General features: G+C 45.7%; 1 long non-coding RNA gene across 1 annotated transcript; it reads left to right on the top strand.

The window, feature by feature from the left end:
• The first annotated feature begins 3,161 nt into the window (after positions 1-3,161).
• LOC148148244 (uncharacterized) lies at positions 3,162-6,353 on the top strand. The gene is made up of 3 exons (XR_015758998.1): positions 3,162-3,308; positions 3,517-3,743; positions 5,438-6,353. It is a non-coding gene; the product is annotated as an uncharacterized LOC148148244 (long non-coding RNA).
• Positions 6,354-16,736: the final 10,383 nt, after the last annotated feature.

The raw sequence follows: 16,736 nt of genomic DNA, 5'->3' as shown, positions 1-16,736 counted from the left end.
CCACCGTGCCGTCTAGTAGCCTGTTATTCAGTATTCCCCTCAAACAACATTATGGATTTCCAGTGTGAATACGGATGAAAAATATTCATTTAGAGCTTCCCCTCTCTCCTCAGACTCCACGCATAACTTCCCACTACTATCCTTGATTGGACCTACTCTTTCTCTTGTCATTCTTTTTTTTCTGATATACCTATAGAAAGTTTTAAGGTTTTCCTTGGTCCTATCTGCCAATGACATCTCATGTCCCTTCCTGGCTCTTCTTAGCTCTCTCTTTAGGTTCTTTCTGGCTAACTTGTAATTCTCAAAAGCCCCAACTGAGCCTTCATGTCTCATCCGAACATAAGCACTTCTTCTTCCACTTGACAAGAGATTCAATTTCTTTAGTAAACCACGGCTCCCTCGCTCGGCAACTTCCTCCCTGGCTGAAAGGTACATACTTACCAAGGAGGGAGAGGTTGAATAGGCTGGGGCTGTTTTCCCTGGAGCATCAGAGGCTGAGGGGGACCTTATAGAAGTTTATAAAATTATGAGGGGCATGGATAGGACAAATAGACAAAGTCTTTTCCCTGGGGTGGGGGAGTCCAGAACAAGAGGGCATAGGTTTAGGGTGAAAGAGGAAAGATATAAAAGAGACCTAAGGGGCAACTTTTTCACTTAGAGGGTGGTACATGTATGGAACGAGCTGCCAGAGGATGTGGTGGAGGCTGGTACAATTGCAACATTTAAAAGGCATCTGGATGGGTATATGAATAGGGATATGGGCTGGGTGCTGGCAGGTGGGACTAGATTGTGTTGGGTCTGCAAGGATGAGTTGGACTGAAAAGTCTGTTTCCGTGCTGTACGTCTCTATGACTATGATCCGCAGTAGCTGTTCCTTGAATAAGCAACATTTTTGTTTGTAAGTTCAGGTAACCTTTATTGCAACCCAACTTTGTTACAGCTTCGGATCCCCTCTGTAAAAAAAAGTGTAGAAAAAGTAGCTTTTTTAAAAACGGCTCAAGGTCAAAGCGCACGCAATCCCACCCCCCTCCCCCACCTCACTTTCTTTACCGAGCACAGTGTTGTCCCTTTGTAATTGGATCCTTACTTCAGCCTTAACCCGTAGGAAATATTTCAACAATTTCAACCCATACCCTGTATCCAAATAGGTTTCTCCCCATTTCATTTCCTGGGAGGGGGAGTAGGGGGGGGGGGGGGGGGGGGTGGCGCAATGTCGAGTCATGTATAGGCCAGACTGGGAAAAGGATGCAGCTGGGACAACTGAGTGAATCCTTTCCCACAATGGCAGTTTCCTTCCCTAAAAAGGGCATGAGTGAATCAGGTAGGGTTTTCAGCCCACCCCACCACCCCCCAAAAATGGTTTCATCATTAGATTCCGAACTCCAGATTTCTGACCGAATTCCAATTCCAATTCCACCACCGGCTGCAGTGGGATTTGAACTCAGGAGTCCCCGGAACTGGGTTGAGATTCCAGTTGATAATGGCACTCAACTGTTGCTCCTTCAATCCTCCTGTGATGGTACTTGAACTCGTTGGTGCCTCTGCAGGATGGAGGCCTGGGCAAAGCCTTACCCGCACTTGGGGCATCTGAAGGGCCTCCCCCCTCCCCCCGTGTGGACCCACTGGTGCCTCAGCAGGTCGGAGGAATCGCTGAAGGCCTTTCTGCACTAGGGGCAGCTGAAGGGCCTTTCCCTGGTATGGACCCACCTGACTGAATCCCTTCCCGCACTCGGAGCAGGTGAACAGCCTCTCCCCTGTGTGGACCCACCAGTGAGTTAGCAGGGTGGAGGATGTGGACCTGCTGGTGGGTCAGCAGGACGCAGGAATTGCTGAAAGCCTTCCCACACTCGGGGCAGCTGAAGGACCACTCACCCGTGTGCAACCACCAGTGGGTCAATAGGCTGGAGGCCTGGGTAACGCCCTTCCTTCACTCAGGGCAGGGGAATGGCCTCTCCCCCATGTGACTGCGCCGATGCATCTCCAGGACAGACAGGGCACAGAAGCCTTTCCCGCAGTCACCACACTACCACGATTTCTCCATGGGGTGGGATTCCTCGAGTTTCTCCATGGCTGAAGCTTCAGCTGCACCCAACTGCATGTAGAGCCCCTCCCTGCCCTGAATTCCTCCTTTCAGGCCATATAACTGCTTCAGGCTCCACCCTCAGTGCACTGCATCAGTAGGATCTCTCATCCAGTCCCACTGATGCTGAAAACAAACTCAAACAGGAACAAAAAAGCTTTGATTCTCACAGAATCATAGTCAAAAACTGTCGTGGTCCCAATGGATTGAGTGACTGTCAGACGTTGACGTCAAAGTGAGGACTGCAGACACTGAAGAGTTAGAGTCAAAAGGTTTCACGCTGGAAAAGCACAGCAGGTCAGGCAGCATCCAAGGACGACGAGAGTTGACATTTCAGGCCCAAACCCTCCATCTGTTGATTTTGAAACTTCCGTCTTCACATCTTCAAATGCTGAGTTTGCAGAGTCTGCTCCATCTCTGGATTCGCTCCGGTTTCTACAAGTGAACAGATTCCCCCCTCCCATCTGTCTCAAGCTCCACACTTTAACTGTGCCAATCCCCTGCAATTTCCTTCCCCATCCTAACTCTTTCTATCACTAAAGTAAACATAAACGAATTGTGGTCACCATCACCAAATTGCTCACCTGCCTCCAAGTCTAACACCTGGCTGGGTTCATTACCCAGTACCAAATCCAATGTCACCTTGCCCCTTATTGGCCTGTCTACATATTGTGTCAGGAAACCATCCTGCACACATTGGACAAAAACTGACCCATCTAAAATACTCGAACTGTAGTATTTACAGTCAATATTTGGAAAGTTAAAGTCCCCTGTAATAACTACACTGATACTCTCGCTCCTATCCAGAATTATCTTTGCTATCCTTTCCTCTGCACCTCTGGAACTATTCGGAGGCTTATACAAACCTCCCAACAGCGTGACTTCTCCTTTCCTGTTTCTGACCCACTCCACCCTCTCCTCCCTGACCTATCACCTTCATCTCCTCCCCCACTCACCTATTGTACTCTATGCTACTTTCTCCCCACCCCCACCCTCCTCTAGCTTATCTCTCCACGCCTCAGGCTCTCTGCCTTTATTCCTGATGAAGGGCTTTTGCCCGAAACGTCGATTTTACTGCTCCTCGGATGCTGCCTGAACTGCTGTGCTCTTCCAGCACCACTAATCCAGAATCTGGTTTCTAACATCTGCAGTCATTGTTTTTACCCTTAAAACAACAATTAACTTAACTGATTCTGTGCTGTGAACTTTGCCCAACAGTTCCTCCAAGGTTAGTTGTGAATTTCACTGTTTGTTAATTTTCCCAGATGCACTCCAATGTCCAGTGATACACGAATTCAAACAGCAAAGGCAGTAACTGTGCAGGTTTTCTCTCTCTCTCTCTTGCTTTCTCCCTCCTGCACTGTTCCCACCATGTGCTTCCTTTGTCTGCTCCTGTCCCTTTTAAACTGCTGTTGTTTTGACTTTTTTTTCCCAAGGTTCCAAAACAATGCAACAGCAAGTAAAAACAGTAATTGCTGCTCCTCGAATTCGAAGAAATCACCTCCAACACCTAAAATACCTCAAAAAAAGGGAGCAGCTCTTAGAGCCAGAAATTTTTCCCGTGTGGACCACGACTTGGGGCAGATCCCCCTCCCCTTCAAGGATCCCGAAAGCATGATCCAAAACATCACGAGCCTGGCACCTGGGAGGCAACACACCAACCGTGAGTCTCTCATTCTCACAGAACCTTATGTCTGTCTTTGCACATTCTCCCCCGTGTCTGCGTGGGTTTCCTCCGGGTGCTCCGGTTTCCTCCACAGTCACAAAGATGTGCAAGTCAGGTGAATTGGCCATGCTAAATTGCCCATAGTATTAGGTGCATTAGTCAGAGGGGAAATGGGTCTGGGTGGGTTACTCTTCGGAGAGTCAGTGTGGACTGGTTGGGCCGAAGGGCCTGTTTCCACACTGTAAGGAATCTAATCTAATCTAACCATGGAGTCTCCAATGACTAATGCTCTGCCCATCTCCCCTGTTCCTTTTGAGCAACATGGTCAGACTCTGTACCAGAGACCTGTACCCCAAGGCTTACCCTTTTCTGTAACCTGTAACTGTAAAGCATCGCCTCTTTCTTGCACCAGAGGTGTGACTAACTCCCTGTTACTCCTCTCAATTTCCATGCTATATATCTCTATGACTAAAGCAGTCTCACTTCTTCAGTCAGAAGATTGTGGCTTCAAGTTGACTCCAAATCAGATCAGAATCTAAGCTGATGGCTCAATCTCAGTGCTGAGGGAGTTTGCACTGGCAGAATTTTTAATCATATGTTTGTGGGAGCATGTTGTCTGAAAATTGCTTGCCATTTTCCTAAATTACAACAGAGACTACACTTCAAAACCATTTAATTTGCTGGAAAGTGCTTTAATTGGTAGTGTGTGCATGAATGGTGATATACAAACACTAATTTCTATTTACAGTCCACATTCCATGAATAAAGGAACAAAAATCACACAACACCAGGTTATCGTCTAACAGGTTTATATGGAAGCACTAGCTTTCAGAGCACTGCTCCTTCATCAGGTGGTTGTGGAGTATAAGATTGTAGGACACAGAATTTATCGCAGTGTATAAGCTATAAACTCTGTGCCTTATGATCTGATATTCTGCAACCACCTGATGAAGGAGCAGCACTCCGAAAGCTAGTGCTTCCAAACAAAACTGTTTTACTATAACCTGGTGTTGTGTGATTTTTAACTTTATCCACCCCAGTCCAAGACTGGCTCCTCCACATCATGAATAAAGGAAGTGGGACTTGCACTTGACAAAGGAGATTTGAACATAGGAGCTTGTGAACTTTAGAAAGATTTCACTGTAGATGTGTCCTTGATCTTTAATGGTCAGGAATCATAACAGGATCATCTATACTTTGAGGGGGAGGAGCTAGCCTAGTTGTTAATCCAGGGACCTAGGTAATGTTCTATGGACCTGGGTCCGAATCCCATCAGGGCAGATGCTGGATTTTGAATTCAATAAAAATCTGAATGCCCATGAATCGGTTTTTGGAAAAACCCATCTGGTTTTCCAATGCCCTATAGGGAAAGGAACTACCATCTTTACTTGGTCTGGCCTACATGTCACTCCAGTCAAGAGTGTGGTGCTGGAAAAGCACAGCAGGTCTGACCCACTGTGCTTTTCCAGCACCACACTCTTGATTCTGATCTCCAGCATCTGCAATCCTCACTTTCTCCTACATGTGAATCCAGACCCATAGTAATGTGGTTGATCCTTAACTAGCCTCTAGGGTGGGCAATAAATGCTGGCGTAGGCAGTGACACAAATCATCCAATGAATGTATTAAAAATAAGCTGATCTCAATGTCCATCTCACTCCTAAGTTATGCTATTACTTTGAAACTGACAGACAACTGGATCTGTTCCATCTCAAAATCAAACAAATAAATAGAACTGACTCCAAGAGTGATTTTATTGTCCACTGAACTGCCTCCACAGTACCTGTCTAAAGCTGTTACTCTCTGGAAGAACAAGGGCAGCAGATACATGGGAACACCACCATCCACCAACTTCCTTGGAAGTCACTCATCATGGAAACATATTACCAATCATTCAGTATCTCTCGGTCAAAATCTTGGAACATCCTCCCTATCAGCACTGAGGAGACTTTTACAAAAAGAAAAGACCCCTGTGATTCAAGAAGGCAGATCGCCAACAATTTCTCAACAGCAATTCGAATGAGCCATAAATGCTCAACTTGCTAATGACTCCCAACCTTGGAACTTTGACTGATAAAGATGGATAAATACATATTTACATATGATAAAACACTGCTGTTTCGTTGAGGCAAAGTTCACTTTACCCTGCATCGAGCAGTTGAGTCTTGAAGGGTTCATATTAATTCTGAAAATGTGCATTACCCAGCAAGAGGAGGAACTGGAAGATCCAGGTTCCACTGCTGCCAGGGTGGCATTACCCACAGGTGGCATATTTCAGTGCTATGATATAATTAATATTGTTACAGTTTTCATCTAAATAAAAAAAAATGTGCATTCCTAGAAGTTGATGCTCCTTTTAATGACAAGAAATATGGCTTTGGAAAAGGAGAGGAGGTCATGCAGCAACCGAGGAGCGGGCGAGTTGACATTTCAGGCTGCAGCCCTCGCATTCTCCTAGTCGCTGTAACCTTACTGCAAAGCATCTTCCAAGGATGCCCACCTTGAAGAAGATGCCCTCCTCCCTGCACAAGAATCTCAGTGAGTCTATCACTGCACCCTCCAGGTCCTCTGCACTAAAAATCTCTCAGCCCCCTACATTCCGCGCCCCCCCCCCCCCCCTCAACCCCCACATTTCTGCTGAAGGGCTTATGTTCGAAACGTCGATTTGCCTGCTCCTCGGATGATGCCTGGCCTGTTGTGCTTTTCCAGCGCCACACTTGTCGACTCTGATCTCCAGCATCTGCAGTCCTCACTTTTTCCGTTTAGTGACACCAATAAAATAATAAAACCATCAGAATCTTCTGTTATTCATAATGTTTGTGAAACTCAAAAAGGATTAAAAGGCATGCATTTTACTGTTGCCACACCCTACATAAACATCGTCAGTATCACTGATACTTACACTTTCTTTTATCAAATCACCAAATATTACTGCCAACATTTTACCATCACCACAGCTATCACTTAGTAATCAAGCAATATCCCTATCACTATCATCATTACAACCATCACTACTGTTATTTTGATCCCTACTATTATCACCAAAACCATCACTGGCAGTGCCAGTAACAATATAAATGTTGTACTTTCAACTATTGCTAAAATATTCCAAAGTCTTTTTTTAACAGATTAAAGGTATATAGTGTGATGATATTCACAGCTCTGAGAAACATGGATACCTTCACAGCTCAAAGCTAAGATGACAGAAACATTAATTCGAGGTCTTCATCAACAATGTAAGACACCATTTCATAGGCTTATGTTCTATAGAGTTATATAGCACAGAAACCCATATAGAGTCTTCAGTCCAACCAGTCCATGCCAGCCATGTTCCCAAACTAAATATCCCACCTGCCTGCGCTTGGCTCATATCCTTCCAAACCTTTCCTATTCATGTACAGATCTAAATGTCTTTTAAACATTGTACCTGCAACCACCACTTCGTCGGGTAGTTCATTCCACACATGAGTCATTGTAATGTTGCCACAAGAACAATGTGCTCAAACATATATCGTTCCAACACACAGACAACACAGGATACATCTCCAGTCTGATCACTTGCTCTCTCAGCACTCATTCACTCAGAGGCTGCCTGGATACTCACAGCATCCCTGCCTTGCCAAACTCTGTCACATCTGGCTGTTTAGTGTTCTGTCATGTCTAGCCATTTAGTGTGAATACAATGCCAGGAAGCTTATCATTGTTCTCACAGGACTCGGTCAGGTCAAGGGAAATAGCCTTCACTTGGAAGGCCCTAACACAGCAAGTCAAGGGCAGGCTCTGGCACCAGTGCAGAGGCTTCGACATGATCAAAGAACAATCAGAGCAGTCAGCATCAGAATACTGTCCATATACAGGGTGAGGAGTCAAACAGCAGGCAGCCCATCACCCATCTTGTTTCTTCATTCATTACAGTGAGCTCCTTTCCTCCTGAACTGAGAGAGAGGCAGGAATTACAGGAGATAACCGAGGGTACCACAGCTATTAATGTTGGTGCATGTCAAAAGGTATCCTGAGTGAGTGAGTAGGCAACACAGAGGGCATGTGAGATTAACCATGTCAGGTGCTGGAGTAGGTGCCAGCAAGCACAGGCAATAAATTGAGTGGTAGAGCATGTGCCATGGTGGGAGGTCAGAGCAGTGGCAGAGATAGAGTAAGCATGCAATTTTGGAGAGAAGGTGGTCACACTTACACTTGCAGAGCAGAGAAGGTCACTCCAGTTGGCTGAGACTGCACTGACCAAGGTGGCAACCTCAAACCACATTGGCCTGCTCTGGTGTCTTGGCTCCTCTGCTGATCTTAGCTGGGTACCACCCTCTCTAATAGGGCCTTCATATCCTTACTGGCAAAATGAGCTGACAAACTCCCCTTACCCCTTATGGCCTATGTAAATGTCAGGAACAGTGCAGGGCAGCTCTGGACTGACAGTCCTTGCTTGGGTGCACAGTGGGCACCTTTTAAAGATAGTACCAGCCACAATTCTCAAAAACTCCGGCAGTAGTGAATTGTTCTGAGAATGATGAGTGATAAGGTGCAGCTAGAACAGGGTGAGATTGATATCATAGGGTTAGGGTGTGTTGTGAGCTTGTTAAGATTCAACAAGAACTACCAGAGGGAATAATAAGTTGATAGGTGGGGGTCATAGTAGAGCAGCAAGTAATGGCAACTAAATCAGGACTATTATAGGTGATTGTGAACGCATAGGGTGTAGCCAATAAGATAAGGCATAGATTACAGTGTTGAATTACGATGATGTAGCCTTATCAGAGACGTGGTTCAAAGAAGGGCATGACCAGATGTTAAACATTCCTAGTTAAAAAGTATTCAGGAAAGATCGGAAAGGAAGAGAAGGAGGAGAGATGATATTATTGATTATGAAGAGTGTTGCAATGCTGGAGAAAGTGCATGGCCCAGAGAGGTCGAGCACAGAATAGCTCGAGCGAAAGAAAAAAAAGGGTGCAATTACATTGCCCAGGTTAGTCTACAGGTCACTAATTACAGAGGCACCATGATTAACCAAAGGACACGGGGGGAGTATTTCGTTCAGTTAATTGAATTCCAGATAATCGAATACCAGATAACATAGTTTAGCCGAGAATCGGGATCTTGCGATCTTGCCGGATAATCCGATATTCAGATAAAAGACATTCCTCTGCAGTGAGAAGGACAGAGAGGAACAAATTTAACCAAGTATAGACTGGGAAAGTAGTCATGTAAAAGGCAGCAAAGGACAAGAATTCCTAGCCTATGTTCAGGAAAATCTTCTTCAGCAGTTCAACAAGAAAGGAGGTACTGCTAGATCTGGTTCTTGGAAAGGACGGGAATCAAGTAGACCATACAACCACAGGAATGTTATGGCTCAGAAAGAAGCCATTCAGCTTGTCATATCTGCGCTCTCTGAAGAAAACTGTCTATTCTAATTCCACCTCATAGAGTCATAGTGATGTACAGCACGGAAACAGACTCTTCGGTCCAACTCGTCCATGCTGACCAGAATCCCAACCCAATCTAGTCCCATCTGCCAGCACCCGGCCCATATCCTTCCAAACCCTTCCATTCATATACCCGTCCAGCTGCCTTTTAAATGTTGCAATTGTACCAGCCTCCACCACATCCTCTGGCAGCCCATTCCATACACGTACCACCCTCTGCGTGAAAACGTTGCCCCTTAGGTCTCTTTTATATCTTTTCCCTTTCACCCTAAACCTATGTCCTCTAGGTCTGGACTCCCCCACCCCAGGGAAAAGACTTTGCCTATTTACCCTATCCATGCCTCTCATGATTTTATAAACCTCTATAAGGTTCCCCCCCTCCCAGCCTTCAATGCCCCAGGGAAAATAGCCCCAGCCTGTTCAACCTCTCCCCATAGCTCAAATCCTCCAACCCTGGCAACATACTTGTAAATCTTTTCTGAACCCTTTCAAGTTTCACAACATCTTTCCGATAGGAAGGAGACCAGAATTGCATGCAATATTCGAACAGTGGCCAAACCAATGCCCTGTACAGCTGCAACATGACCTCCTAACTCCTGTACTCAATACTCTGACCAATAAAGGAAAGCATATCAAACGCCTTCTTCACTATCCTATCTACCTGCGGCTCCACTTTCAAGGAGCTATGAACCTGCACTCCAAGGTCTCTTTGTTCTACAACACTTTCTAACACCTGGTCCACAGCCTTGCCAGTTACAGCACTTCAGGTACAGATCAACATCAGTTTTACACCAATCGAGGGTTTCTGCCTCTATTACCAAACTGAGCAATTAATTCCGGATTAAGTCACCCTTTGGGTGAGAAAATTTTTCCTCATGGCCTCTCTAACCCCACTGCCAATAACGTTCCATCTGTGCCCCCTGGTAATTGGCCAAATTGCTAGGGGAAACAGGTCTTTCTTGTGTTCACTAACGAGGTCCCTTATTATTTGTAATACCTTAATTAAGTCAGACCTTCTAAGGAAAATAATATTAGACGATCGAACATGTCCTCATTGTTGCCAGAGCTTAAAAAATTAAAGCAATCTTGCAAAACTCAATACTCTACCCCTGAAATGTGGTGACTACAACTGCGTATAACCATGGCCTAGCCTGCATTTTATACAGTTTTGGAATTACATTGCTCTTTTTGTATTTTGTACCTTTTCCAAAAATGGAAAGCAATCCACATGCTCTCTTCGTCACCTCTCCTGCCACATTCAAACGTTTGTGAACATATGCCCAAAGGTCCTTAACTTTCTCTCCATCTCTCAATATTTTACCACTTCTTGTCTATTCCCTTGTTTTGTTTGTCCTCCCCAAATGCAGTTCTTCACATTTAGAGTCAGAGATGTACAGCATGAAAACAGACCCTTCGGTCCAACCCGTCCATGCCAACCAGATATCCCAACCCAATCTAGTCCCACCTGCCAGCACCCGGCCCATATCCCTCCAAAGCCTTCCTATTCGTTTACCCATCCAGATGCCTTTTAAATGTTATAATTGTACCAGCCTCCACCACTTCCTCTGGCAGCTCATTACACACACACACACACCATCCTGTGTGTGAAAAAGTTACCCCTTGGATCTCTTTTATATCTTTTCCCTCTCACCCTAAACTTATGCCCTCAAGTTCTGGACTACCCCACCCCAGGAGAAAAAACCTTGTCTATTTATCCTACCCATGCTCATCATGATTTTATAAACCGCTATAAGGTCACCCCTCAGCTTCCAATGCTCCAGGGAAAACAGCCGCAGCCTGTTCAGCCTCTCCCTATAGCTCAAATCCTCCAACCCTGGCAACATCCTTGTAAATCTTTTCTGAACCCTTTCAAGTTTCACAACATCTTTCCGATAGGAAGGAGACCAGAATTGCAGGCAATATTCCAACAGTAGCCTAACCAATGTCCTGTACAGCCGCAACATGACCTCCCAACTCCTGTACTCAATACTCTGACCAATAAAGGTAAGCTTACCAAATGCCCTCTTCAGATTAGATTAGATTAGATTACTTACAGTGTGGAAACAGGCCCTTTGGCCCAACAAGTCCACACTGCCCCGCCGAAGCGCAACCCACCCATACCCCTACATTTACCCCTTACCTAACACTACGTGCAATTTAGCATGGCCAATTCACCTGACCTGCACATCTTTGGACTGTGGGAGGAAACCGGAGCACCCGGAGGAAACCCACGCAGACACGAGGAGAATGTGCAAACTCCACACAGTCAGTCGCCTGAGGCGGGAACTGAACCCGGGTCTCTGGCGCTGTGCGGCAGCAGTGCTAACCACTGTGCCACCATGCCGCCCACTATCCTATCTACCTGCGACTCCACTTTCAAGGAGCTATGAACCTGCACTCCAAAGTCTCTTTGTTCAGCAACACTCCCTAGGACCTTACCATTAAGTGTACAAGTCCTACTAAGTTTTGCTTTCCTAAAATGCAGCACGTCACACTTATCTAAATTAAACTCCATCTGCCACTTCTCAGCCCATTGGCCCATCTGGTCCAGATCCTGTTGTAATCTGAAGTAACCTTCGCTGTCCACTACACCTCCAATTTTGGTGTCATCTGCAAACTTACTAACTATACCTCTTTTATGCTCACATCCGAATCATTTATATAAATGATGTAAAGAAGTGGACCTAACATCAATTCTTGTGTCACTCCACTGTTCTCCAAATTGAATTCCAATTGCCACTTTGCCACCCACTCAATCAAGCCATGTCATCAGGAATCAACAGTCATTCCCTTCGCTATCAAATGTCAATAGGAGGACATTTATGGAACAGTAAGCATTGTACCAACAAGGTAAAGCTGATATAGAAAGGGACAACAATCAGTTTAGAGCAAGAAACATTAAAGTTGGCGTTCCTCCAAGTAAGAATGATTCTGAATAAATTGTAGTCAAAGGTTAGCAGGAAAATTAGTGTCTGAACAATGAGTGAATTCCAAGAAAAAGATACTTCAGACATAGTCAAGGTATATTGACTCAAAATGTTTTGGTCAGGGAAGTAAGTTCTGACATCTCTTGGATGGCAAAAAGAGATAGAAATTGATACAAAGAAGAAAAAAATGTGCTTATGGGAGGCATTAGGTGGAGAATGCTATTGAGAACTAAGCTAAATATAGACCACTCAGAGGGCAAATAAAAAAGCAAATAAGATGGATAAAAAGAATGCATGAGAAGAGAGCAAACATAAAGGGAATCTCAAAGTTTTCTATCAGCATTTCGTGGCATAAGTGTGAAGAATGGAGGCATGTAGTCAATTAAAGACCAAAAACAGATTTATAAATGGAGGCAGAAGGAATTGGTAAGATATCAAATTAATACCTTGCATCTGTCTCCACAGATACCACCCATGCCACAGGAAGTAATTCACACACTGTAAGTAAGGGGAGCAGGGGTTCCTCAGAAGCGATGTACATGCTAACTGTCGTGCTGATTAATCACTTTGCCTCTGGAAAGCTACTTCTGCACACAGACCACTCTGAGGTTACACGCAGTGGCAGAAAAAAGTAGCTAGACTGTTGACTGTAAGATTTTGAAACTGCTAAGGAGGAGATACTATCTTTAAAAGGGGGTGGGGGGAGGGGTGACTCTAAAGCAGATGCAAGAATAGAGGGACCTGGGTATATCTGTGCATCTGCTACTGAAGGCAAAAAGACAGTGAGAAAGTAGTTAACATTGCATACAGAATCCTGAGTTTTATTAATAGGAGCACAGAGTGCAGGTTGAACTTGTATCAGTCACTAGTTTGACCTCACATGAAGTATTGCATGGTGAACTGAGCTGACCTTTAGGAAAGATGTGAAGACAGAGATTCATGAGAATGCTTCCAGTGATGATAAACTTTAGTTCTGAGCATAGTTTGGAGAAGTTAGGACTGTGCACCTCAGAGACAAGACTGAGAGGAAACGTGATAGGGGCATTCAGAATCCTGGACAGAGTGGACTGGGAAAGACTATTACCATTTATGATGGTATCAAGACTGAGATATAAAGTAATTAGTAAAAGAAACAAAAAAGTGATAGGAGGAAAACTTTTTCAAAAAGAGTGAGGTTCTGGAATGATCTGGCCTGAGAGGGTCATGGAGATAAGCTTCAATTGAAGCTTTCAAAAGGAATGTGGATGGTTATCTAAATGAGAAGAATGTGAAGGGCAATGGAAAGAAGGCAGGGCAATGACTCCAGGCGAGTTGCTTATTTGAAGGGCTGGTGCTGACACAATGCACTTAAATGTTCGCTGATTCTGTGATTCAATACATGGAATGAGCTGCCAGAGGAAGTGGTGGAGGCTGGTACAATTGCAACATTTATTGTACTGGATGGGTATATGAATAGGGAGGGTTTGGAGGGATATGGGCCGGGTGCTGGCAGGTAGGAGTAGATTGGGTTGGGATATCTGGTCGGCATGGACGGGTTGGACTGAAGGGTCTGTTTCCCTGCTGTACATTTCTGTGACTATACTATGACTCTATAACAGGTAGAAGAGCGTTAATTGGATCATGAAGATCTTGCTTTTCTGGCTATGAGTATAAGACACAGACATTGGGAGAAGCCTGATCTGCAATTGATTCAATTCATGCCCCTAATTTGCACCCATTAGCTGTTGGCTGAATTTGTAATCAGATTAGGGTTACCTGGTCTCTCAATCATGGTGTAACAGCTTATACAAACAATGAAATAAGTAAAAAAAAAGAGGAGTGTGGGAAGGTGGAATGGATGTTTCAATTACTGATGCTGAAGGTCTCAAACATGAAGCAGAATTGTCTGTGAATCACACTTCCAATACAGATATGCACATGCATGCTGACATACTTATTCAAACAACGTCTAAGTGAAGATAATTTGTATTATTGCATAGGCTTACTTCAACAGTAAACGGGGTAAAAACAATGACTGCAGATGCTGGAAATCAGATTCTGGATTAGTGATGCTGGAAGAGCACAGGAATTCAGGCAGCATCCGAGGAGCAGTAAAATTAACATTTCAGGCAAAAGCCCTTCATCAGGAATAAAGTAATATTTTGGAACACTAATGAATCTTTAATGCATCTCCAAAGCTCAGGCAGTGTATTGAAACCTGCTGCCACCAAACTCAGTTATATGACACTTTAGTTTGTAGCAGCAATGGTTACTTTATCCAAGGAGATAGTGAGGACTGCAGCTGCTGGAGATCAGAGCTGAAAATGTGTTGCTGGAAAAGCGCAGCAGGTCAGGCAGCATCCAGGGAACAGGAGAATCTTCATTTCGGACATGAGCCCTTCTTCAGGAATGAAGAAGGTGTGCCAAGCAGGCTAAGATAAAAGGTAGGGAGGAGGGACTTGGGGGAGGGGCGTTGTAAATGCGATAGGTGGAAGGAGGTAAAGGTGAGGGTGATAGGCTGGAGTGGGGGTGGGGGCGGAGAGGTCAGGAAGAAGATTGTAGGTTAGGAAGGTGGTGCTGAGTTCGAGGGTTGGGACTGAGACAAGGCGAGGGGAGGGGAAATGAGGAAACTGGAGAAATCTGAGTTCATTCCTTGTGGTTGGAGGGTTCCTAGGTGCAAGATGAGGTGCTCTTCCTCCAAACCTCGTGTTGCTATGGTCTGGCGATGGAGGAGTCCAAGGATCTGCGTGTCCTTGGTGGAGAGGGAGGGGGAGTTGAAGTGTTGAGCCACGGGGTGATTGGGTTGGTTGGTCCAGGTGTCCCAGAGGTGTTCTCTGAAACGTTCCGCAAGTAGGCGGCCTGTCTCCCCAATATAGAGGCGGCTACATTGGGTGCAGTGGATGCAGTAAAGGATGTGTGTGGAGGTGCAGGTGAATTTGTAGTGGATATGGAAGGATCCCTTGGGGCTTTGGAGGGAAGTAAGTGGGGAGGTGTGGGCACAAGTTTTGCATTTCTTGCAGTTGCAGGGGAAGGTACCGGGAGTGGAGGTTGGGTTGGTGGGGGGTGATAGGGGAGGGGAGGGAAATATATCCCTGGTGGTGGGGTCCGTTTGGAGGTGGCGGAAATGACGACGGATGATATGATGTATATGGAGGTTGGTGGGGTGGTAGGTGAGGACCAGTGGGGTTCTGTCCTGGTGGCGATTGGAGGGGCGGGGCTCAAGGGCGGAGGAGCAGGGTGGAGGAGATGCGGTGGAGAGCATCGTCGATCACGTCTGGGGGGAAATTGCGGTCTTTGAAGAAGGAAGCCATCTGGGTTGTACGGTGTTGGAACTGGCCCTCCTGGGAGCAGATGCGGCGGAGACGAAGGAATTGGGAATATGGGATGGCATTTTTACAGGGGGCAGGATGGGAGGAGGTGTAGTCTAGGTAGCTGTGGGAGTCGGTCGGTTTATAGTAAATGTCCGTGTTGATTCAGTCGCCCGAGATAGAAATGGAGAGGTCTAGGAAGGGGAGGGAGGAGTCTGAGACGGTCCAGGTAAATTTGAGGTCGGTGTGGAAGGTGTTGGTAAAGTGGATGAACTGTTCAACCTCCTCGTGGGAGCACGAGGCAGCGCCAGTACAGTCATCAATGTAGCGGAGGAAAAGGTGGGGAGTGGTGCCAGTGTAGCTGCGGAAGATGGACTGTTCCACATATCCTACGAAGAGGCAGGCATAGCTGGGGCCCATGCGGGTGCCCATGGCTATTCCTTTGGTTTGGAGGAAGTGGGAGGATTGGAAAGAGAAGTTGTTCAGCGTGAGGACCAGTTCAGTCAGCCGAAGGAGGGTGTCAGTGGAAGGGTACTGGTTGGTACGGCGGGAAAGGAAGAAGCGGAGGGCTTTGAGTCCTTCATGATGGGGGAATGGAGGTGTACAGGGACTAGATGTCCATGGTGAAGATAAGACGCTGGGGACCGGGGAAGCGAAAATCATAGAGGAGGTGGAGGGCGTGGGTGGTGTCCCGAATGTAGTTGGGGAGTTCTTGGACTAAGGGGGACAGGACCGTGTCGAGGTCCTTTATCCAAGACAAACCAAAGAAACCACTGAGCTTCCTGTTAGAAATAACCATGCTCTTATCCTTTCCTTTTTCGCTTTTCCCATGCTACATAGAGTCACCACAATGCTGATCACTCCTTCTTATCAACCATCATTTTTATTCGGGATTGGTGGGTAGTTTTGTCACCAGATGCCCCAAAGGTGGAATGGTGGAAGCTCAGGTCATTCAATAAGTTCAGGGCAGGGATCAATAGATTTCTAGTTACAAATGTCATTGAGGGATATGGGGATACGGCAGGTGTTAAATTAGATGATCCAGAATGACGGAACAGAGTCATTGGTCTGAATAGCCTATTCCTGCTGCCATCTTCCACTGTTCCTGCCGCCAAACCTTCCAATTTACCCAAGTTAGGGACCAGAACCAACATACATCCCAATGACAGCAGCTGGATTCTGTTTTTATATCTCTGGTTCAGTTTAAAATCTTAATGTTACAGCCAGCAAACGCAACAAATATGTTTTTAATGAGAAAAGACAGATTGACTGTGTGCCTCATGTGGTTATGGCTTTAACCGCACTTTGAATCTAAACCATCTGGAGGTTACCAAAGTTGGTGGA

This window comes from Chiloscyllium plagiosum, unplaced genomic scaffold (assembly GCF_037043375.1).
Source record: "Chiloscyllium plagiosum isolate Xiang-an unplaced genomic scaffold, Cpla_swu_hap1 HiC_scaffold_13, whole genome shotgun sequence".
NCBI lineage: Eukaryota > Metazoa > Chordata > Chondrichthyes > Orectolobiformes > Hemiscylliidae > Chiloscyllium > Chiloscyllium plagiosum.
This window is presented reverse-complemented; position numbering and strand designations above follow the sequence as displayed.